General features: G+C 41.1%; 1 long non-coding RNA gene across 2 annotated transcripts in view; it reads left to right on the top strand.

The window, feature by feature from the left end:
* Positions 1–18,301, top strand: part of LOC133254024 (uncharacterized) — a 77,182-nt gene extending 58,881 nt beyond the window's left edge. For both annotated transcript variants that reach the window (XR_009738534.1, XR_009738533.1), the window contains one exon: positions 1,495–18,301. This is a non-coding gene — a long non-coding RNA (uncharacterized LOC133254024). The remainder of the gene's footprint in view (positions 1–1,494) is intronic.
* The last annotated feature ends 6,632 nt before the right edge of the window (positions 18,302–24,933 follow it).

The following is a 24,933-nucleotide window of genomic DNA, read 5'->3' as shown; positions in this document are numbered from 1 at the left end:
CCTGTGGCGGATGCATGTTGATGTATGGCAAAACCAATACAACATTGTAAAGTAAAAAAAAGAAAATAATGCACAAGTCAAAGACCTTTGGAGTTAAATGGAAAAGATCTTTAATTATGCTAATAGCTTTGTGGCAGTTTCAAATGTGGTCACACATTTGTTGACATTTCTGCCGTAGAAAGGGGGGTGTCTATGTGCACTTTTCTTGGATATGGATGGGGTTTGTGACTCTTCAACCACTCAAGTCCAGTGGCAAGTACAGCCCTTGGGACTTCTGAGGTTAGATCACAAAAGCTCATGCAGCTTCCACCTTGCTCACAGGAGCATTTGCTTTTAGTGCCCTTGAAGTCCACGTAAGAAGTCTGACTACCCTGAGGTCACATTGCTAGAGATCCCACATGGATACACTCCAACTGATAGTCCCAGCTAAGCCCAGCCTTCTAGCTCTTCTCCCAAAGTTTGAGACATGGCAATGAAACCACTTTGGACTTTTCAGACCATTTTATTAGATTCAGTTTTGTGCATCAGGAATGCTGTGGGGTTCAGCTGGATAATCCTTCTCTTCCATGTGATGTTAATGGAGGTCATCTGATAGAAGGATGAACCACTTGATTCCTGCCCAAATTTCTGACCCATAAAAATTGCAAGATATAATAAAATAGAGCTTTTCTTAGTGCCACTAAGTTTTGAAGTAGTTTATCATAAAGAAATAGGTAGCTGGTATAAGATTCCTCAGCCAGAACCCCTTGGAAGAAGAAAAAAGGATTTAAGAGAATAATTTATGTACTGCTGAATGTGAGTCTCATACTACATGATTAGATAAAAGAATTGGGTAATATACAACCTAATCATAGGAATAAGGCCCACAAGTACCATCAGATCACCCTATTTAGAGGGTCTTGATAAAAAAAAGCCCCATCAAGGTCATCCACAACAAGAATTTCAACAAGCAGAGAAGAGATCCTTCAAAATTACTCACAAAGTCATAATTATTTCACTGACAGTTAAACATTCTTTCAATTCTGTAAAGATTTAGAATTAAATATAGACATGTACAAGTAAACAAAACCATGGTATTAATATTTGTGTTAATGAAACTGTGTATTTTTATTATTTTGTACTTGTTAGGCTTATAAGACTTTAGACAAAGTAACAGATCAACCTTGTAATTTCAGTTTAAAATGAATAATTGGATAATTAATTTACACTTGTGATTTCAAAATGAAATCTTAATAAATTTACATACAGTTTGTGGACATTTAAGAAAATTCGAGTTTCTCTAATATTGTAGCTTTAATTTTTTTTGAATATTTTTAGAGTACTCAGGAAGGTTTACTTAAGCGAGCTCAAAATATATGAAGACATTTCATTAAGTTTCCAAAATGGGACAAACACTATTTAACATCAATGTATTTCCTAATTTAAACTCCTTTATAAAAGAATTTCCTCTTGCGGTGAATTTGCTGAGAGCTATTCTTATCCTTTCCCTCCTAGGAATTTCACTAAGCTGTCAAAGAAGTAGACTGGTCACTGCCAAGGGAAAGAAAAAAAGGTAGCTCCCCCTGAACAAGGGTGAAGAAGAGCCTGTTAATTACCAGGAACAGAGGTGAGCTCAGCAGTTTCTGAACAAAGAAAGCTCTGCCTTGAGAACACCCACCCCCTATGAGTGCTCTGAGCTCTGGGCTCAGGGTGCTTTCCCTGTCTCCCTGCTGCATCCAGATAAGGAGATGAGCACCCGTAAACGAGAAACACCACAAACAACACTCTCGGAGACTACCTGAAATGGGAAAGGGACCTGTTAGTGGGTCTACCCTGTTAAGTGACAATAGCAATGTAAATCTTTGTTTCTAGAAGCCTTCTTTTCATTCCACCCCCAGAAACAAAGAACAAAAGAAGTGAAATATATATGAAAGGATTAGAATAAGGAAACAAATGTATTCTTAAAATCATCAAGTCTTACTATTAGATTTAGCCTAAAAGGAAACGGCAACCCACTCCAGTATTCTTGCCTATAGAATGACATGGACAGAGGAGCCTGGTAGGCTACAGTCAATGGGGTCGCAAGAGTCAGACACGATTTAGCGACTAAACCACCACCACCACCACCCTTCCCATATGGGGGCTTCCCAGATGGCTCAGTGGATAAAGAATCCGCCTGCAATGCAGGAGACTGGGGTTCGATCCTCAGGTGGGGACGATCCCCTGGAGGAGGACATGGCAACCCACTCCAGTATTCTTGCTTGTGGGCTACAGTCCACGGGCTCACAAAGAGTCAGACACGACTGAGTGACCAAGCACAGCAGCACAGCACACTCTCCATATGTTTTTAGAAACATGAACATATACTTTTGTGGGCCACAGCCTGACCTCTGGCATTTGTCTAAGTTGTGCCGCTTTCCTTATATCTTTCCTAGGTTATTCAATACATTTTTCTCTGTAGCTTCAGCTCTCAGTGTTTAGCTCAGGAAACATTGTTCTAATGACACATTTGGATCTGCTCTATTTTCTTTGGCATAGAAAACCAGAGATACTCACTCTCAGGTTTGCTGGCCATTGCTACTTTCAGATGTAGAGATTCACATTGCCTGGGCAACAGAGGTAAAAACATTTTCCTCACCCATCATAGCAATAGATGACCCTTATCTTATCAGCCTACTTTCTCCGTGTGTATCTTAAATATTAATTTCCTTATAACGCTTTTGACTTTATAAAAACCACTATCAGTGTGGTGGGTCCCCTTCCTGTTCCTGGGAAATCACCCAAACCCCATTGTGAGTCTATAGGAGGATTAGCCTCTTCTTAACCCAGTCACCTTGGCCCTAACTGACTGGCTCAGGGATAGTGACCAATGTCCAGTTGGGCCATTAGAGTCATTTTCTAGTTTTCTAACTGTACTTGAGGGGGAAAAAAAACACAACAATAATCCTTGTTACGGGTTGACTTCTACTAAGAGTATATTCTTTAATTTCCTCAAATTTGTGAATTTTCCAGTTTTCCTTCTGTTACTGACTTCTAGTTCTATTCCATTGTGATCAGAGAAGGTACTTTGGATGATTTTAAACTTTAAAAATTTTACTGAGACTTGTATTCTAACATATGGTCTATCCTGGAAACTGTTCCAAATGTACTTGAGAAAAACATGTATTCTGCTTTGGGGGATGTTTTATATTTGTCTCTCATGTCTAGTTTGTTTACGCTGTTGTTCTTTAGTCCCTAAGTCACATTCAACTCTTTTGTGACCCCATGGACTGTAGCCCTCCAGGCTCCTCTGTCCATGGGATTTCCCAGACAAGAATACTGAAGTGGGCTGCCATTCCCTTCTGCAGGGGATCTTTCCAATCTAGGTATCAAACCCATGTCTCCTGCACTGGCAGGTGGATTATTTACCACTGAGCCACCAGGGAAGCCTCTTAGTTTATTTACAGTGCTGGCCAAATCCTTAATTTCTTTATTGTCTTCTGTTTAGTTGTTCAGTCCATTATAGAAAGCAGGGCATGGAAAACACTCAACTATTACTGTAGAACTATTTCTCCCTTTAATTCTTCCAATTTTTGTTTCATACACTTTGGGTCTCTGTTGTCAGGTGTGTGTATGTTTATAATGGTTATGTGTTCTTCAGCATGAAGACTATCGACACTTATTCAGAAACTTAAAGAAAAATGATAACTTTTTCTTCAAGATGCCCAGGAAATTTAATAATAGATTGGATAGCTCTATTTTTGCAGCTTAACATTTAACATAATATTTGAGATACATATATATGAGTTGTCATAATTCAAGGTCTAGAAGCTTTTGTATAGATAATTAATTCACATAAGGAGTTTTTTAAACAATAAAAGAAAGATTAAGACAATGAAATGGATTTCTAATCAAATTTGAAATGGAAAGCAATTATAGAAATGCCTGCAGAATTTCTTCCTTTGTGAAAATGCTATCTTATGCAATTTATACATATGCAAAAGCTTTTATATATATACAAAAGATTCTTTGTAAGGCACCACTCACAGTAGATGAAATTTATGTCTGTAAATGCCTGTCATGATGTTCATGTAGTAATTTTGTAATCCAAAAAGTGAATCTTCTATATAGTATTTTTAAATGCATCTTCTAGCTCTCCAGCATAAAAAAGTAATTTGCTCTAGTTCTAGGCAATGAAAAAAAAAAAAAAAAAGTTCTTCTCTGTTCCTTTGCTGCTTTTTTATAGTGTCCTCCTGTGTAATTGACCCCAGAGCCTGGATGTGAGGTCTGCTGTTTCTTCAAAACTTTAAAGAATTGGAAAATTAGTTCCCTATGCTTCTGATCCCTGTCAGAAAATTTCAACAAGTGAGTTAAGAAGCCTGAATGAATCAGAGAATGTTAACTTATGGACTGTATTCTGGTGCTCCAAATCGGTGGAATAATCCCCAGACTCACAAAGGTCATAGATGATCCCTAAAGATATACTGGTATGAGCTACTTTTCCTTACAATCTTCTCAGTCCATAATTCTTCCATTTGGAAATGCATTTGTCCTCTCCCTGGAACAACAAGGGGTAAAGAGAGTCCCAGACATAGTTAGTAGCCTAATTCTTCCTTTGTCTGTCACCACTTCTCTCAACATACACACACACACACAATCACACACATCATTTTTACTTAGCCCTTATGGGAGACAGAAATTGCTCCAGAAATGAGCTGGGGCAGAGCCAAGGCTTCCATCACCAGATCTGAGGCTGAGCAGGGACTAAGAGTGGGCTTCTCTGCAAAGGAACAAATGAGTCGACCTGAAGTGAGGTTAGGTGGCCTGAATCTTCCAGGGCCCTCCTGAGCTGCAGCTGACCCACACTGCCAAAAAGCAGGTGGACAAAGAGATCAAGATCAGAGAGAGCACCAGCTGAGATGGTCTGATGGAGAAAAAAGAGGTGGGGACTGGCCAAGCCTATGTGGGCAGCACGGACATTTATGTAACACTTTACGGTTGATGAGTGTTTTTCATCTTCACTGTGCCTTTTTTTTTTAAGCCACTGAATTACATAAGAGGCAGATAATGTTATTATTCCCAGATAATAGAAGTATCCCGGTTTACTTTCATGAATGCAGAAATTGAAGTTTGCCCAAAATCACAATTTTAGTATGGGCAGAGATATAACTCAAACCTACATCAGTTCATGACTCTTAAACTTGTGTTGTTTGGACCTACCCCCAGTAGACCTACTAGGTCAGCTGTGAATCAAAACACAAGGCAGTAATTCAAGTCTTCCAATATGAAGTTTGCTATGGAGGTGGATGGTAAGTGGCCAGGTTGGGCTCGTTGGCTGTTTTCAAGAACTTGTAATTTAGTCTAAAGGCAATGGGAAGAAAATGTTAAGAGTCCAATTCAAGTGAGTCTGAAGATGTCTGAGACTCTAGCCTGATGGGGGAGACTCTAGGAGCATCTTCATATGAGAGTGATGGGAGCAAGATGGGAAATACATCTTAAGGGACAAGAGAATCATGTATTGACATCTTCATTATTGATAAAGTTCATCAATAGTATTTCACCAAACTCACTGTGAGGCAATGAACACAAGGTATCAGCATCTTTGGCACTAAGAGTTACAATCTTATTTAGAGGCAAGCACTGTTCCATATCCTTGTCCTACATTTAATGCAGCAAACTTCAGAAGGCATTTGTTCCTCTTTCACAGTTGGAGAAACAGGCTTGAGATACTGACTTTCCTAAGATCACACAGCACCAAGTTCCACATTGGTAAAGCCCAAACTATCCTAGATACCTCTCTAATGATAGAAGTATATTATCAGTCTACAAATTCAGGTGTACAAGAAAGTCTTAAAGATTTCTTTAACTTGGTTCAGTTTCTATTTTAAGCCTCACCTTGAAACTTCAACAACTATTAACCTGGGCCATTCAAGATTTCATCCCTCTCATTGTACCCTGAGTTAATGACAATGTTTAGGGGCTGATGTGGCATAAAGGCATTGGGTGCGCCTTCAGCCTTAGCAATCTGCCCCACAGTAAATAATATCAACACAGTCATTATTCCATTCAATGTGGCCCCTGGACTGTGGGCCAAAACTTGTCAAGTACAACAGATTGGTTTCTTTTGTGCTTATAGAGAAGGGGATGACAGAGGATGAGATGGTTGTATGGCATCCCCGACTCAGTGGACATGAGTTTGAGTAAGCTCCAGGAGTTGGTGATGGACAAGGAAGCCTGGCATGCTGCAGTCCATGGGGTCGCAAAGCGTCAGACATGACAGAGCATTTGAACTGAACTGAAGTGAGAACTAGATTGCCTTTGGGCAGGACACATACTCTAGAGTACAAGCCTCACTCGTCTCCTGTTCAGCTTCCCAGGTGGCGCTAGTGGTAAAGAAACTGCCTGCCAATGCAGGAGACATAGGAGACATAGGTTCTATCCCTGGGTCAGTAAGATCCCCTGGAGGAGGGCATGGCAACCCACTCCAGTATTCTTCCCTGGAGAATCCCATGGACAGAGGAGCCTGGTGGGCTACAGTCCATGGGGTCACAAAGAGTTGGACACTCTGAAGTGACTTAGCATGCACACACAGTCTTCCACTCACATCACTTCCAATCCTCACACATATGTTACCCACCAGGAACCTGAACACATTGAGTTTATGAGCCTGGTTAGAGAACCCACAACACCTTGGTCTCCATGGTCTTGCTTGCCTTAGTCCCTTCTGCTTGTGAGACCCAAGACCTTCTCTGCTAGTAAAACAAGGAAGTAGGGCATGAACTCACCCATCACTTTCTTCACAGCCCTGGGCTCTGGGGACTATATCTCATCTGGTGGAACATTTACTCACCATGCTTATTAAGGTCACTTTCTCTGGGCCCACAAATTTTCTCCTCCCTCGAGGGCTTAGGATTTGGAAAATAAAAGCCAGGATTTCCAAGTTTATCCAGCCCCTTCCTCTCTGGAGGTGGCCAGGGCGGTGGCTGGGAGTGGGGGTTTGGAGGTGGGGGGCGGAGACTTGTAAGCTGTTTCAACAAAGAAAATACAGGGAAGGAAAAATACAATAATCCAGGGTAAAATAATACCAAAATAGTATCTTGCCACTTGGAGTTCTTTAGAAAAGAAATGCCACTTAACTGTAAGGAACCAAGTATAGAATAAAGGTCTTAGGATGATTTGGATGAGGGTTCCATTAACTTTTCTTCTGGCACCAACCCAGTAACCACAGAGGGCAAAATTTGCAAAATACAGCACAGTGCCTTCAGTATTCAAGATTAGAAGCTGAAGAAGCTGGGCTCTCACAGAAGAGCAGCTTTACAAACCTCTTCCTGGCACAAATTCAGGAGCATTGTCAGAGCATGGCAAAGCGCTCTTGGGTGGCATGAGTTCACAGGGCACTGATGCCATTTCATTCATTGTCCCATTTCTGATATGTGCTGCATCAGGGCTCTCATAAGTGGAGTCAGCTTTCTTTTAAATTACAGGTCAATTTTCTGCACCCTCTTTGCTTTTCTATTTCTCCCAAGGTGGCAGCTGGGAAAAAAAGATATTAAAAAATGATGAAGGGCCAAATACAGGAGTAATGTAGTCTGGCATCTGTAGGTTTTTGTCTACTTTTACCTAAGCATAGCTCTTCAAGGAGTCTCATGTGTCTATTATCAAGTCCTTCATATGAGATATTATCTCCTAAAAAAGCAAAAAAGTGATCATTTTATTTCTTCTGCAATTTGGCACTCAAAAAGCCCAGATCAGCTTTCAGCTCAAGACGTTGCTATCTGTACCAAATCATATATGAAAATATATCCCAGGCCTATAGCCTAGGTTCAGAAGTATAGACTGTGGAGATTTAAAAAACTCCCTGAACAACTGATGTGGAGGTTGGCGCAGGTAGGGGTATGGCAGGTAAAAGATGAGACAGAGAGACAGTGAGGGTCTGGGAGGACAGGCTGAGTTTAGCATCCTGGAAGTGCAGGTGTAGGGACCCGAGAGGACATGGAAGCATTGAACATTGAGAACTTCCTTAGGCAATAAATGGCAATGACACAGGAGGCAGAAACCACCCCAGCAATGGAAAACCTAGACGTTAGTCACGGGGTTGAGGCCTCTGAGCAATGGAGAAAGAATAATGGGCAACCAGACCTCACAGTGTTGTTGATTTAACCTTGCACAACTATTCTGAGTAAGCATTTTCCCTGTGTGCTGAAATGAGGGAAGTAAATGTCAAAAGGGAATTAAATGAATTGCCTGGTCATAGATTTAATGAGGTGATTCAGACTAGAGTGCACCCCAAGTCCTTTCAAATCCACTCAAAAGCCTGAACGTTTTTCAACTTTACCAAGACTGACAGGGTACAGACCTGAGGACCTCTCAGGCAGGATTCTGTCCCAGTGGTTCTGGAGCTTGTAGAATTTCTCAAAACATGATCTGTGAACCCTGCCCCCAGTAAGAGTCACCCTAGCCACTTGTGAAAAATAGTACTTCATGGGACTGTTCCCCAGACATTCTGATTCAGAAGGTCTGGAGTGAATTTCAAGAATTTTAACTTTCTTGGAGATCCAGATATAGAATATCCAATGCTCCATTATCCTGATCACTGAAACAAATTATGGTTGGGCATAAGACCTAAGCAGAGCCAACTGCTGTCTTCTTTTGGTGGACTATAGCCCATGGGGTCGCAAAGAGCCAGACATGACTGAGCATGCATGCACACACACACTAAGGTTTATATATATAATGTATATGTATATATACACACACATTTGAGAGTAATAGTCTTTCCATTGATACTGCTAAGCTTTGAGGTTGTAATCTGGGTTGACTGGGGTTCCTCTTGTCTACTATGTAGAAACAGAGTCTCTATAGATATTTACTAATCAGAAATAAGCTTTTGAGTCCCTTGGATGTCACGATATCTAAAGTCTACCTTGGATCTCCTACTTTTTGAGCCCAATCTCCTTTTTTTTCCCTTCTTAAACTAGTTTGAGTTGGGTTTCTGCCACTTATAACCAGGTGGCCTCACTAGAGTGTGTGCAAAAGAGACCAAAAGGTTTATATGAATGCAGTATGAGTCAGCAGTGTAATGGGACTTCTAAATTCACCAAGGTTATCCTTGGGCTTAAAAACAAATGGCCTAAGTCACATGTTTTTCTTGTACTTCTTGATCCTCACACTGTCCTTGACTGATACTGTCCACTTTGGTGCCTTCAATTATAATGATTCAGAAACCAATATCTCCATCTACATCTTTGATCTTTGGTTGTGATTCAAAGTCTGCAGAACATTTCCACTTGGGTGTCCCCAGGCAGCACAAATTCAATGGGTACAAATACGCATTAATGATATTTTCCCCCCTCAAGAGTTGATTAACCTCTTGCCCTTGTCCCTGTGAAAAGCACAGTCATCCTCCCAGGTCGAAAGCCAGAAGCCTGGGCACTCTACTTACACCTCCCTTCTCATCACCATCCCAACGCTTCTACTATTATGTCCAGTTTGTTCTGCCATCTAAACTCTAAAGACACATCTAAATACCCAAATACAGCTAACAAAGTTGTTCATAATTTGGCTGTTGCTTACCTGGATTGTTCCATTTTTGTCTTCCTTTCCTTTTGAATTTTTTGTGCTAGCCACTTTAAAGCTTGAAAGACCATCCCATACTCTTCTGTCTCTAGGTCTTCGTATAAAATGACCAAGTTGCCTGCAAGTCTCTTCCCTCATCTTTCTCTTTGCCCAGTGAACTCCTATTCATTCTGTAAGGCCTAACTAAGATGTCATGTTTGGAAAGACTTGCCTCTGATCCTGAGTATGCCTTAAGTTCCGTTGTAAGTTCTCACAATGCCCCAATAATTCCTCATTGCAGCAATAATCAGTATGTTTGTTTACCTCACTATTCAATTTTTTAAGAGATAGAAAATGTACATAAGTGGAAAGAAGTATATGTCAAGGATGGAAAACTAAATTATTTCTTCTCAAATTAATTTTTAAGCTTAACCCAATATGATCATCCACAGTTGGATGTCTTAATTGATAAAATTATCCTAAACTTCATCTAGTTGTATAACTGGGCAAAAAGAGCTTAAAATTTTCAAAAAAAAAAGGGAAAAATAAATAACAGAAGATCAGCCTTATCAGGTACCTAACCTGTTAAACACATAAATGTTGGAATACTGCTTAAATTTACTCAATGACTTTTTATTTCATTAACAAAACTCCTTAGCAAGGACCTGAGTTGCATTTATTTGGTGGGGCCTAATTTCTGTCCAGGCTCCTATCTACAAGACTGTCTGGGAAGTATAGTGTTAGCTTTCCAGGCTGTGCAGAAAAGGGAGACAAGCTAGAAGGAGGGGAGGATTGGAGGCTGAGTACTAATAAGCTGTATCCACCCAAGAATTCTGCCTCTGGTTCTGAGTTTGTTCCTGGTCCGAGTCTCAAGTCTTATCATTGTAAACTATCTTCTTGGGAGGGGGATCTTCCCCATGCACTTCTTCCATTTCCCAGCATAAGCTTTTAAGGCCAAGAATTATGTCTATGTTGTTCATTATTATATCCAAAGTGATAATCAATAAATTTGATTTTGATTAAAATGTAAATAAAAGAGGCCTGACTGAGCCTTGAACTATTAGACGCACTGCTTCAGGCAGTGATCCTTTTTGAAGACATCTTAAGGGAAAGAAAAACAAGCTGGGCTGAATTACAAGAAGATGGCATTGATGATGAGAAGCTACTAGTACCTGGTCATACAAGGAATGGAGAAGGAAATATTTTACCTAGAGACAGACATGCAATAATTTGGAAGTCTGTTACATGCAAGAAGAAATAGACAGGGTTTTGCTGCTGCAGAGAGTAGGACTAGAACCCACAGATGGATGGTACAGGGAATCAGAATTCAACTCAGTATCAGAAAGAATTGCGGCCTATTATATTCACCCAGGAGATGGTGACTGTCTTCCCACAGGAAATGGCCCTACTCAGGGATGTGGTTCCTAAGGATGTGGGCTGAATGATTTCTGAGGCCTCTAGGACCTTCGAATAAACTAAAAGTGCATGTGTGGGTGCGTGCATGCTAAGGCGCTTCAGTCGTATTGGACTCTTTGCGACCTTATGGACTGTAGCCCTCCAAGTGACTCTGTCCATGGGATTCCCCAGGCATGAATACTGGAATCGGTTGTCACGCCCTCCTCCAGGGGGTCTTCCTGCATCTCTTATATCTCTTGCATTGGCTGGCGAGTTCTTTACCACTAACACTACCTGGGAAGCCCAAAATGAAAGTAGACATATCTTTTCCAAAATCTTATTGAAACACCTGATTATGCAAGTTGCTAATGTTCTATTTCTTTAGGACTAAAACGAGCGCTTCATGCCCTTAGACCATGACAAAGCGTTCAAAGGATTCCAAGCTAAGCATGGCTGAACTGTAGTTCTGGAAATACACCAGGCTACTTGTCATCCTTCCACCATCTTACATCCAGTCGGTTTATCATTCCACATGGCTCTTCACACAGTATCAGCAAGGCAATATCAATTATATGCATTTGCTATTCACCCCCCATACTCCTTTGGTGGGAGGCCAATATTATTCTCCTCACCTTAAAAGCTAGCAAAGGTACAGACATGTGAAGTAATTTTCACAAGGTCACTGAAAATTAGATGAAGGCCCCAGGAGCTGATCCCAGCGCTTAATTTCCTGAGTCACGCAGCCCCCACTGCTCCTCTGCAGGAGGCCTGGGCTGAGAGCTCAGGAAAACATGGCAGTGCATTTATTTCTGCTTTTTCACTCATGCTTTTTAATAGTAATGTAATCATCGTGTTTTTCCAAACAAATTTATTTTTTCAGAAATAAAGAAACTCAGAATCAGGAGTAGAATTCTTTGACAGGAAGCTTCTTTTGCAGTACAATGCCTGAATTCTGATTACTCTGTTCTTGTTTAGAGGATTCCAGAAAATAGCGCTTGGCTAGTAGGTGTTTTAATAAATACCTCATACACATAGTATTTTAGTGGAGAAGTGATCTTATTCTTCGTCCCAAGAACTGCATTAACTGTGATGGAACTGGCTAGGGAGTGTTTAACAAAACAGTGCTTATACGAAGGGACACTCTGTAGCTATATGTGTCCTTCCATCTGCCCATTCGTGAATTATTCAACCAACATGAAACAGCAGTGTTTGGGGGTGGGTTTTTTTTTTTCCAACTGGCGGAATTTAAATAAGCTCTATTCCCCAAAATAACTTAAGAAAAAAACCCTACATCAGCACCTCCAACACTCCAACACAGGCAAAGCTGGCCAAGGGCTGTATTTATCATCACAAGCTCTGCAGGGTTTTTAATTTTTTTCCAAGAAAATTGAAGGAGGTTGGTTTTCAAAGAAAAAATGACATTTTAAAAAATCCATTCAATTCTTAACTGTATTATCCAACATTCATATCTTGATTTTGAGGTCATTCTCCTTGGAGGAAGATAAATGATAGATTTGTTCCTTGTAGATGTTTCCCTTAGTCAGAAAGTTCCCTCTTTTTGACTATGTTAATGACTCTAGAGAGAGTCCCACATGGAGAGAGGATCAAGGAAAGGAAAAGTTAGTACCAGACCTCACCCTGCTTGTAGGAGGCATGACCTGAGAGCAACAGCAACCCTGCCAGGAGACTTGCCTCTCATCTCAAAAGTGAAAGTAAAACTGTGAGTCACTGAGTGGTGTCCAACTCTTTACAAGTCCATGGACTATGGCCCACCAGACTCCTCAGTCCATGGAACTCTCCAGGCAAGAATACTGGAGTGGGTAGCTGTTCCTTTCTCCAGAGAATCTTCCCGACCCAGGGATCAAACTGGGTCTCGTGTATTGCAGGCTGATTCTTTACCATCTGAGCCACTGGGAAAGCCCCAAATACATTTAAATGTTTTAGGGTCAAGCAATGGCACCCCACTCCAGTACTCTTGCCTGGAAAATCCCATGGACAGAGAAGCCTGGTAGGCTGCAGTCCATGGGGTCGCTGAGGGTCGGACATGACTGAGCGACTTCACTTTCACTTTTCACTTTCATGCATTGGAGAAGGAAATGGCAACCCACTCCAGTGTTCTTGCCTGGAGAATCCCAGGGATGGGGGAGCCTGGTGGGCTGCCGTCTCTGGGGTCACACAGAGTCAGACACGACTGAAGCGACTTAGCGGCAGCAGCAGCAGTGCGTGTTACACAAAGGTGAAAACCTTTCTGGAACAACCCCAATTTGAAAAATCAGTGTAGTATGTCTTTAAAGTCACTCAAAATGCAGTCCAGTTTCTGCTACTACTTTTTCAAAGACTCAATGACAAAATTTCGTAATGTGCAATATTTAACTGCTCAGAGTGTTGAAAACACTTTGTAAGATTAAGAACATCAGAATTCAATCACAAGTACCCACATGTTGAAGGGCAGTTTAATAAGATATTGTGGCATTTTTTGTTTTCTTTGCTACTCTTGCTTGCTTTCTATTTTACTTGTTTGTCTGTGGAAGAATGAGAAACAATGAGGAGTATTTGTCCTTCCCCCACAATCACGACCTTGATGACGAACAAGGATTGAAGTCCAGAAGACTCAAGGCTTCCTTTACTCATGGAAAATATTTGCCTTTTGGAAGTAGTGGATGAGGAAGGGTGGGTGGTTTATGGGTTGGGAATGGGGGTGCAGGGTACTGCCTAAACTAAAAGAGCTTGCTCTGACCAGGAAAGCAGATGGGGGCCTATGGAAGGGACAGAAACCCTCCACACCTAGGCGGGTGGCATTGGGCAATGGGAGGACAGAGAGAGAAGAGCTACAGGGGAGATGGCAGTTCCCCATAGGGTGGGAACGTCTGTCGGTGGCATCTAGACAGCCCCTCCCTGGGAAGGAAAACAGTACTTGGCAAAGATCTCTCTGCCCCTCCCCTCAGTTGATAAACCAGTGGAACCAACTGTTCTCTGTGTGTTCCCATCACAATCAGCAGTGACCATGAAGACTAAAGACCAAAGGGCCCTTCACGTAAGACCTGGCCTGAATAAGATACTTTGGACCTTTCAATAACCCTGGTGAAACTAGGGGAAGAGAATCTAGTCACGAATGAGATTGAATTTCCCATCATTACAGAAGGATGGAGGTTTAGAAATATTACATTTTATTTAAATGATGACAGAAAATTATATATTTTGCATCCTGAAATTAAGGTATTTGGTGGTGTGTGTGTGTTTATATTTTGTGTTCCAAATTATCAGGAAATTGCAAACCAAAAGTCAATTCTAATAATATTTCAATAGTTTGGAACTATGAAGATAGTTATCCATGAAACTATGTTTATACATAGAAAATAGATCACCAGACAGCCTTCAAAGATTTCATTTCATTTAAAATTAAAATCATTTCATTTAAAATGCTATGTATCTAAACTGGAAAATATTATTCCAATATGGTAATTAAATAAAAGAAGGAAAAGTTGGGCACATTTTTGATTATTCTTTGTTGTGAATGTTGGCACTTGAGGAAAAGCAGATTGTTGGGAGTTAGGTTTTGTTCTATCTAATTTGCTCAAGAAAGTAGGAACAACTTTCAGCTTAGATGGTTAGAGCGCTAGTCGCCAGATGGTGACATTGACCCATCACTGTTTGGTTGCCATTTCAGGAAGGTCATGGAAACATCGTCCCTGGGGAGTATGGCAGGGTACGGGTCTCAGGGGCAAGAGGCAACCATTACCAGGTGTCCTGCAGAAGGCAAGTCTGACACGCAGTCCTCTCGGGAACTTCGTATGCCCCTTTTTGCTCCATGAGCTGGGAGGCCACTTGCTGTTGGTCCATCACAGTTGCACACGGTGCTGCACTTCCATCGTGCTGAGCTTTCTGGATAGCTTTATACAAAGACAGCGTGGGCAGCCATTCTGCTGTGTGATTTGAGACACATTAGGCCAGAACCTTGCCGGAAAAAAATCCACCCTCACTAACCCTGCAGCCTATAAAGTAGAGGTATTAATGTCTTTGGATGAGGGTCCCTGATAAAATGCACATATCTTCTGGGAAGGTAATCCCTTTTGGAAGAATTTGCATTAGTATCTTACTTTCACATAGAATGGAAATAGGAAAACATGCATTTGTTAGATGATTAAATATTAACAATGGATATTTTATAGGGAAATTTTTCTTCTCAGTTAAAAATAGAATAAAAATTACTAATTACACGTCATGCAGACATCTTTTTCTGTCTAAACAATATTAAAATGGTGAGGACAACTCATAACAGTACCAGTCACTGAGAAGGACCTTTCTCAGCTAACAGCATGGGCAGCCTTTGAATGTTCCAGCACAGGGGCCAGCCTATTGTAGCATCCTAGGAATACCAGTGGTTCTTCTGCTCTCTGCATGCTACACCTGCAGAAGCAAAGATGGAGCCCTGTTGGGAGTCTGGGGGTGTGCCAATAGATAAGAGGAAAAGTCATATTTTTATAATTCAAAAATTTATGAGATAATTACTCCAGACTTAGCCCAGCGTTCAATTATTCTCACAACAGGATTCCTGTCTTCTTAACTTATCTTATATCTTAAACCGTTTTAAATAATTATGCAGGTTTTATATGAATTAGCATATTCACTGGCCAGTTTGAGATTATATAAATAAGCCCTTATCTTGAACTATTATTACACATGCATTCACTTGCCTCAAATTTTGAAATAATTCTCCTGAAGCCTTCTTTGGAGCTTCAAATAAATGATTAGCCTTTCATTGTATTATTTTAAGTCTCAACCAAAGAACTGACCCAGATGGCAACCCAGGTAGCAACTAGGAGGGCGGTAGCAGGAGGACAGGGAATTCTGTGTGCTTAAGGAAGGGGGATGGTCGAGGTCAGGGCTTATGTTAATTTTCTAGGGCAGCCATAACAAAGTACCAGAAGCTAGGTGGCTGAAAACAACAGACATTTATTGTCTCACAGTTCTGCAGGCCGGATCTGAAATCAAGTTTTGGTAGGGCCATGAACCTGACAGGGAAGGGTCCTTCCTTGCCTCTTCCTAGCTCACAGAAGTTGCCAGCAATCCTCGGTACTCCTCGGCTTATCCCTGGATCACTCCAGTCCTCCATCTTCACATGTCTGTCTTTCCTCTGTACCTGTTTGTCTCTGTGTCTAAATTCCCCCTTTTTATACAGACACTAGACAGACTGAATGAGGGTTCATCCTGATAATCTCATTTTAACTTGATTACCTCTGTAAAGATTCTATTTCCAAATATGATGACAGTCTGATACTGTGGGTTAGGACTTTTGATATATCTTTGGTGCAGGGTTATGCAGTTCAGGAAGCAACAGTTAGAACTGGACATGAAACAACATGCTGGCTCCAAATAGGAAAAGGAGTACGTCAAGGCTGTATATTGTCACCCTGCTTATTTAACTTCTATGCAGAGGACATCATGAGAAACGCTGGACTGGAAGAAACAGAAGCTGGAATCAAGATTGCCAGGAGAAATATCAATAACCTCGGATATGCAGATGACACCACTGTTATGGCAGAAAGTGAAGAAGAACTAAAGAGCCTCTTGATGAAAGTGAAAGAGGAGAGTGAAAAGGTTGGCTTAAAGCTCAACATTCAGAAAATGAAGATCATGGCATCCGGTCCCATCACTTCATGGGAAATAGATGGGGAAACAGTGGAAACAGTGTCAGACTTAATTTTGGGGGCTCCAAAATCACTGCAGATGGTGACTGCAGCCATGAAATTAAGACGCTTACTCCTTGGAAGGAAAGTTATGACCAACCTAGAGAGCATATTGAAAAGCAGAGACATTACTTTGCCAACAAAGGTCCATCTAGTCAAGGCGATGGTTTTTCCAGTGGTCGTGTATGGATGTGAGAGTTGGACTGTGAAGAAAGCTGAGTGCCGAAGAATTGAAGCTTTTGAACTGTGGTGTTGGAGAAGACTCTTGAGAGTCCCTTGGACTGCAAGGAGATCCAAACAGTCCATCCTAAAGGAGATCAGTCCTGGGATTTCTTTGGAAGGAATGATGCTAAAGCAGAAACTCCAGTACTTTGGCCACCTCATGCGAAGAGTTGACTCATTGGAAAAGACTTTGATGCTGGGAGGGATTGGGGGCAGGAGGAGAAGGGGACGACAGAGGATGAGATGGCTGGATGGCATCTCTGACTTGATGGACATGAGTCTGAGTGAACTCCGGGAGTTGGTGATGGACAGGGAGGCCTGGCATGCTGCCATTCATGGGTTTGCAAAAAGTCGGACACGACTGAGCGACTGAACTGAACTGAAGGAGTATGGCCCTGCTGACATCTTGATTTTGAACTTCTTGTCTCCAAAACTATGAGGAAATACATTTCTGTTGTTTTAAGCCACCAGTGCTCTGCTTAATCACTCAGTCATGTCTGACTCTTTGCGACCCCATGGACTGCAGCCGGCCAGGCTCCTCTGTCCATGGGGATATTCCAGGCAAGAAAACTGGAGTGGGTTGCCATGCCATCCTCCAGGGGCTCTTCCCAACCCAGGGATTGAACCCAGGTCTCCAGTATTGCAGGCAGATTCTTTACCATCTGAGCCACCAGGGAATCCCTTAAGCCACCTACTTTGTGGTAGTTTACTGTGGCAGCCACAGGGCACTAATATACAGTCATTACCTTATGTAGTTTTGGAGAAAGCCAGAGGCTCTGTTTTTGTAGTGTCAGTTCTGATGGTCCAAGTTTGAGTTATAAGGCTTTCCAATTTAGTTTGTAAGTCACACTCAGACTTCTGTGCACATATGAGATACTTGATGAAAACAAACAAAATGAAAACAAGTAGGATAATACTTATTAATTCAAGAAATATTTCTGGAACACTTACTAAGTGTTCAAGGTACTGGAAACAGCCACAGATAAAGCCTCTGACCTCATGAAGCTTACTCTCAAGGGAAGGATCCAGAAAATATGCAAATAGATAAAAATGAATGCAAAGAGACACAGATGTAAAGAACAGTCTTTTGGATTCTGTGAGAGAAGGCGAAGGTGGGATGATTTGAGAGGATAGCATTGAAACATGTATATTATCATGTGTGAAACAGATTGCCAGTCCAGGTTTGATGCATGAGACAGGGTGCTCAGGGCTGGTGCACTGGAATGACCCTGAGAGATGGGATGGGGAAGGAGGTGGGAGGCAGGGAACACATATACACCCATGGCTGATTCATGTCAATGTATAGCAAAAACCACTACAATATTGTAAAGTAATTGCTAAGTTACTTCAGTCGTGTCCAACTCTGTGTGACCCCATAGATGTCAGCCCACCGGGCTCCTCCGTCCCTGGGATTCTCCGGGCAAGACCATTGGAGTGGGTTGCCATTTCCTTCTCCAATGCATGAAAGTGAAAAGTGAAAGTGAAGTCGCTCAGTTGTGTCCGACTCTTAGTGACCCCATAGACTGCAGCCCATGAGGCTCCTCCTTCCATGGGATTTTCCAGACAAGAATACTGGAGTGGGGTGCCATTGCCTTCTCCGGTAAAGTAATTAGCCTCCAACTAAAATAAAAAAAAAAAAGAATGCATCAGACTGGTGCACTGCAGTATAACAGGATGAAGGAATACAGTGACTAGATTAGGGGGCTGGGAGTTTTTTAAAGTAAAATGGTTAACAAAGTCTCCTTTGAAGAAGAAATGGTATTAGAGATCTGGAAGAAGTGAGAGTGAGCCATGCACAGGTCTGTGGAAAGTCATTTCTAGACAGAAAGAAAAGCAATGCACGTTGGAGTACATGTATCTTTTTGAGTTATGGTTTTCTCAGGATATATGCCCAGAAGTTGAATTGCTAAGTCATATGGTTATTTTTAGTTATTTTTAGTTTTTTAAGGAAACTAACAACCTAAATGCCTATCAACAGAGGAATGGATAAAGAAGATTTGTGGTTTATATGTACACACACACATACTGGAATATTACTCAGCCATAAAAAGGAATGAAAATGTGCCATTTGCAGAGACATGGATGGACCTAGAGACTGTCATACAGACTGAAACAAGTCAGAAAGAGAAAAACAAATAACATACAGTAATGCACACATGTGGAATCTAGGAAAGCAGTATAGATGATTTTATTTGCAAAGCAGAAATAGAGAAACACACATAAGGAACAAACATATGGATACCAAGGGGGAAGGGGGGGATGAATTGGGAGACCGGGTTTGACATGTATACTACATATAAAATGTATAACCAATGAGAACCTGCTGTATAGCACAGGTAACTCTACTTGGTGCTCTACGGTGGCCTAAATGGGAAGAAACTACAAAAAAGAGGGGATATATGTAAGCATTCACTTTGCTGTAAAGCAGAAACTAACACAACATCGTAAAGAAACTGTGCTTCACTAAAAATGTTAAAAAAAAAAAAAAAAAAGAAAGAAAGAAAGAAAGAAAAGCAGGTGATGAGGCTGAGCTGCTTTTTTTGAGTAACACCAAGAAGGCCAGGGAAGGGATCGAGGTGACGATGATATGAACCTTTAGATGAAGTAAGGACTTCGGCTCTGTTCTCAGCGTGATGGGTAAGGGATCAGCTCTGGCCCTCCAGAAGGAGAGTCGTTTGTGGGTAACAACCGCTGCTCATTGCGCAGCAGCTCACCTCCTCCCAACTGTGGAGACAGCAGTTAGTTACCATGCCTGGTTCCCCTAACTGTGTGTCTCTGCTTCACCCAGCCCAGATGTGGTGTCCCCGGATCCCATGCCTTGGAATCCTTCCAAGGCCTGATTTCTTTACAGCAGGGGTCTGAAGCAGCCTGATTGTTAAGTGAAACTTCCCTTTTACCTAACTGATTGGAGGGTTATTTAGCAGCTGGAAGCCTGAACAAAAATGTTGAGTCAGGCTTTGAATCCATTTTCTCAGAACCTAAAATGCTCCCAAATGAATGGATTATGAATTCAGGAGAGAGTAAGAGATAAAGCAAGTTGCTTCTGGGACAAGAAGCTATGATGTTCACAAGTTTGGCACTGTTGAGTCTAGGAACGGGCATGGAAAAGGCTACCACAGGCCGCAGTGGTAGTCTTGACTACAGTCTCAAGACAGTTAGTTCAAAAACCTCCTGACAGGACAGCTTAACCTGATCTGAAAGAGCTCAGAGGAAATAGTTTTCCATCATAAGTAATTAATCAAATTATGTGTACAAATAGGAAACTTGTATTAGTACATTTATATAGCATTCAATAAATATTCAATAAGCACTTACACATTCAGACACAAATCAATGAATTAGATAAGTGTTTGAGACCATTCCAGTTGCAGAAAAAATTACTGGAGAGAATCATACTTGTCTTATTTAGGTTGAATATCCAAGACAACAGATGCCAGGGTACAAAGTAAGGTCTGAAGCTATTGCACAAGATTTGAGGAAGGAAATTTCAAAGATAGTGTTTTGAACACAAACTGAGGTTGGAGGCTAGAGAAGCCAGGAAGGTGGAGAGAATGTCTAGGGTCTGGTGGTTACTGGACTTGATAAGTGAAGTGAAGTTACTCAGTCATGTCCGACTCTGTGCGACCCCATGGACTGTAGCCCACCAGACTTCTCTGTCCTTGGGATTTTCCAGGCAAGAATACTGGAGTGGGTTGCCATTTCCTTCTCCAGGGGATCTTCCCAGCCCAGGGATTGACTCGATAGCCTATCCCTGAATAGAATGCTTGGGTCTCCCTGCTTCAAGTCTCTGGAACCTGGGGAGTTTGATGAGTATCCCCTGAATACCCAAGGACTGATGTCCAACACATATCAGATGAGTTTAAAAGGCAGAGGCGGGCTGGCCAGATGCTCTGATATTGGATCCAAATTTTGGATTTTCTGTATCAATGCCTTATAATAATGGCTACTATCTAGTCTAAGTCACCTAGATATATCAACTAATTTGGTCCTCAGAACAACCGCATGAAGTAGTAATTATTAGGTTACTTTATTATACAAGTACAGGTATGTTCACAGGGGTCCACTCGTTCTTCTCAGTGGGAAAGGTGGCAATGGTGTGTCACACAAAAAGATTATTCCTCAGTGACTTTCCTTATTCATTGTGCAGTCTATTTTTCTTTCCTACTGACTCACCTCTACTGAGGAAGCATTTAAATTTTCATAGAAACAACTCTCTTTGAACTCAACTGTCATTAGTTTATATAATATTTAACTAAATCTTATATTATTATAAGGACAAGTACAATAGGCTTAGTTTCAGGTTAGTAGTAAATACACCTGAATTATAATCACACGGCCAGACAAATGGAAGCTGTGTGATTTTACCCGCTGAGTGTTTCAGTTCTGTGGGCATCCATCAGAAGGCTGAAGACAGGGCATGTTTCATCCAGAGGGTTGCAGTTCATCCAGCAAGTCAGTTTAGACGAAATCGTTGCAGTCATTTTTTCTTTTTGGAAATGTTATTACCCTTTTACCTATTCTCTTTCCATGTTTGGCCTACCTACAGGTGAGCTTCCTGAAACACTCCATCCCTCCAAGAATTTCACAGTATCTCTGGGGGGATAGTTTGTATTTTAATGAATGTCTTATCAGTTAACACACATATGTAACAGAACGCAAATCATGTATGTACAGCCTAATGGGTTATTATAAAATGAACACTTAGTGTAACCATATAAAAGAAAAAACATCATCAGACACCCTGTACCCCACATCACGACCCCTCCCTCTCCCCGTCAGGTAGGCATTATCCTTCTCTAGTATAATACTGAATCTATATAATGATCTCTTAATTAGTGTTTTTAAAATTTTGACTTAACAATTTCCTTTTGATTTTTTAAAATATAGTCTTCTGGTCCTCTACTGAAATTCTCCGTCATATCATGTAATTTCTAGAACTTATTGATCACAGCTATTTTTCATTCTGTGTCTGTAGACTCCATAATTCAGACCTTCTATGGGTCATTTCATGTTTTCTGGTTTTTCTCTTGGCATTTAGTCATTTCATCTTATTTCCTATATGCCCGATAACTTTTAAAATTTAATGTCAGATATTGGGTATGGGAAAAACCTGAGTAAAATGTAAGTTTCTCCATGGTGATTTTTCTTTCTGGCAAACAATTAGGGTAAAGATGGATCACCTTAATCTAATCATAAATTGAGTGAGTTTCAGTCATCACTGGGGCTTCTGCATCTCCAGTTTCTCCTGCTCCCAGTGCATAGCGTTTCTAAAATCCTATCTGAAATCTAGTCCTCCTCAGTAGATTCAGAATCTATTTTTTTTAAACTCCCATCTCTTAAGACTGGTAGAAGTTCCCAGCTTCACAGTGATGCTCATGACTTGGCAAATGCTGTAAGTGGTAAAGCCGGGTGAATGTTGGACTCAGACTATTGTGCTTTTCTTCTCTCTGAGATATTGGACCCCCTAAACTAAGATCATGGCATCTGGTCCCATCACTTCATGGCAAATAGATAAGGAAACAGTGGAAACAGTGTCAGACTTTATTTTTGGGGGCTCCAAAATCACTGCAGATTGTGATTGCAGCCATGAAATTAAAAAGATGCTTACTCCTTGAGTTATGACCAACCTAGATAGCATATTAAAAAGCAGAGACATTACTTTGCCAACAAAGGTCTGTCTAGTCAAGGCTGTGGTTTTTACAGTGGTCATGTATGGATGTGAGAGTTGGACTGTGAAGAAAGCTGAGTGCCGAAGAATTGAAGCTTTTGAACTGTGGTGTTGGAGAAGACTCTTGAAAGCCCCTTGGACTGCAAGGAGATCCAACCAGTTCATTCTAAAGGAGATCGGTCCTGGGTATTCATTGAAAAGACTAATGCTAAAGCAGAAACTCCAGTACTTTGGCCACCTCATGTCAAGGGTTGACTCATTGGAAAAGACCCTGATGCTGGGAGGGATTGGGGGCAGGAGGAGAAGGGGACGACAGAGGATGAGATGGCTGGATGGAATCACCGACTCGATGGACATGAGTTTGGGTAAACTCTAGGAGTTGAGGACGGACAGGGAGGCCTGGTGTGCTGCGATTCATGGGGTCATAAAGAGTCGGACATGACTGAGAGACTGAACTGAACTGAACTGAAGCCAGAGCTACCTTGGTAGGTCTCTGACACTTTCAAGGAGGTATTTTGTGATACTTCATCCAGTGTTTCTAGTTGTTCTTAGGAAAAAAACAGACAAAACAATAAAAATAAGCCTCAATGATCTCCAAAAATTTTCGCAAAATCCAGGTTTTCTAGTGTTTAAAAACAGTTTTGTGTACTAAGTTATACTTACATTGAACCCTGACTCATCACATTGTGGTTCTGTCTTCACTGGATTTGTTTAAAAAAAAATCAGCAAATACTCTATTATTGATAGCAGAAACCTTTATTTGGGAATTATTGTTTATTTTTCACAGTGGAATTCATTTCTAAATTGCTTGTTTCAGTGTAATGGCTGCAAAATGGTTAGATTTAAGTGTTAAAGGAATAGCAGGCGTCAGGATCTACTCCCAGTAAGCATGTGGAGTCCAGTCATTCCTTGTGCTTTTGTTGTTTTCCATTAGAAGCTTTACTAATATACTCTCTTGTGTGGGCCTTCAAGCGCTTTACTAGCTGCGCCAGAACTTTAAACCAGGCGTTAGGAATGTCCTTGAATTGATCAAGTTCAAAGCAAAAAAATACCACCTCATTCAAAACTAACAAAGTGTCAGGAAAGTGCCTCACTGACCATATTTTTCCTGTGCTTTGCTTTTTCCTTTTTTTGTGCTTCTTATCTCTGTCAGCCAACTTTCTTTTAATTATTTGTTCCCACCAAAGTGACAGAATTGGGTTATTCCAAATTCTATGTAGCCGATAAAAAATCTCTTGTGCAAGCCTGAGAAGGAAAAGCCTTTGGATCCCAGGTGCTTTTAAGAGAACACAATTAACATTCAGGACTGTACTGAGCAAGACAGTGTGCCTCTTTCAGTGAGCAGAAAAATTAGGGCATTTATTTATAGCTCTTTGAAAAGAGCAGTGTCCATTTTTGCCAAAAAAGTTTCTCTATCCAACTCGACGTACTTTTCTTTTAGACCAGCACTCTTTTTAAATCACTATTGACTGCCAGTTAAGGCACACGTGTAAACTCAAATGTCAAATGATATAACAAAATTATTTTATGTAGCAATGAAGTAGAAGGATGATCTGTTTTATTTTATTCAGCATACTTTTACTGAGTCCCTGTAATATTCAAGTCACTTTTCTAGAAGGGTCTGAAGGTTGCAAACATACATAAAACAGTTCTTCATCTCAAAGGACTTACAGTACAATAACAAGAGATATAATTGAAACATGTAGAAGCAAAGTGTTACTGTACACAGTGGAAATAGGTATTTTTGTTTGCTAACAGAAATCAAGGATATAGGAAATAGAATTTGAGCTGGATTTAAAGAGTAGGTAGGATTTCACCAGGAGAAGGCAATGGCACCCATTCCAGTACTCTTGCCTGGAAAATCCTGTGGAGAGAGGAGCCTGGTGGGCTGCAGTCCATGGGGTCGCTAAGAGTCGGACACGACTGAGCGACTTCCCTTTCATTTTCATGCATTGGAGAAGGAAATGGCAACCCACTCCAGTGTTCTTGCCTGGAGAATCCCAGGGACGGGGGAGCCTGGTGGGCTGCCGTCTATGGGGTCACACAGAGTCGGACACGACTGAAGTGACTTAGCGGCTTAGCAGGATTTCACCAACCACATCTTCAGAGTCACTTTTCTTTTTTAAATTTCTTTTTCTATTCTTTTTTGAATTTTTTCCCCATTTAGGTTATTCCAGAATACTAAGCAGAGTTCTCTATACAACAGGTCCTTGTTGATTAATTATTCAGAGTCACTTTTCCATGAAGCAGTCTCTAATGCGTCCCTGAGGTACAATATTTGACCTGCCTTCACACACACACTCACACACACACCCACACACACTTCCTTTATCTTCCTTTATGCCGTACTCTTCACTGAATATATTGTCTACTCTTAGGACCTATAGTTTGTATCATCTAACTATAGTGTAAGCTTCTTAAGGGATCTCCAGGGCCTGACAAGTACTA

The sequence above is a fragment of the Bos javanicus genome, chromosome 9 (assembly GCF_032452875.1).
Source record: "Bos javanicus breed banteng chromosome 9, ARS-OSU_banteng_1.0, whole genome shotgun sequence".
NCBI classification, from domain to species: Eukaryota; Metazoa; Chordata; class Mammalia; order Artiodactyla; family Bovidae; genus Bos; species Bos javanicus.
This window is presented reverse-complemented; position numbering and strand designations above follow the sequence as displayed.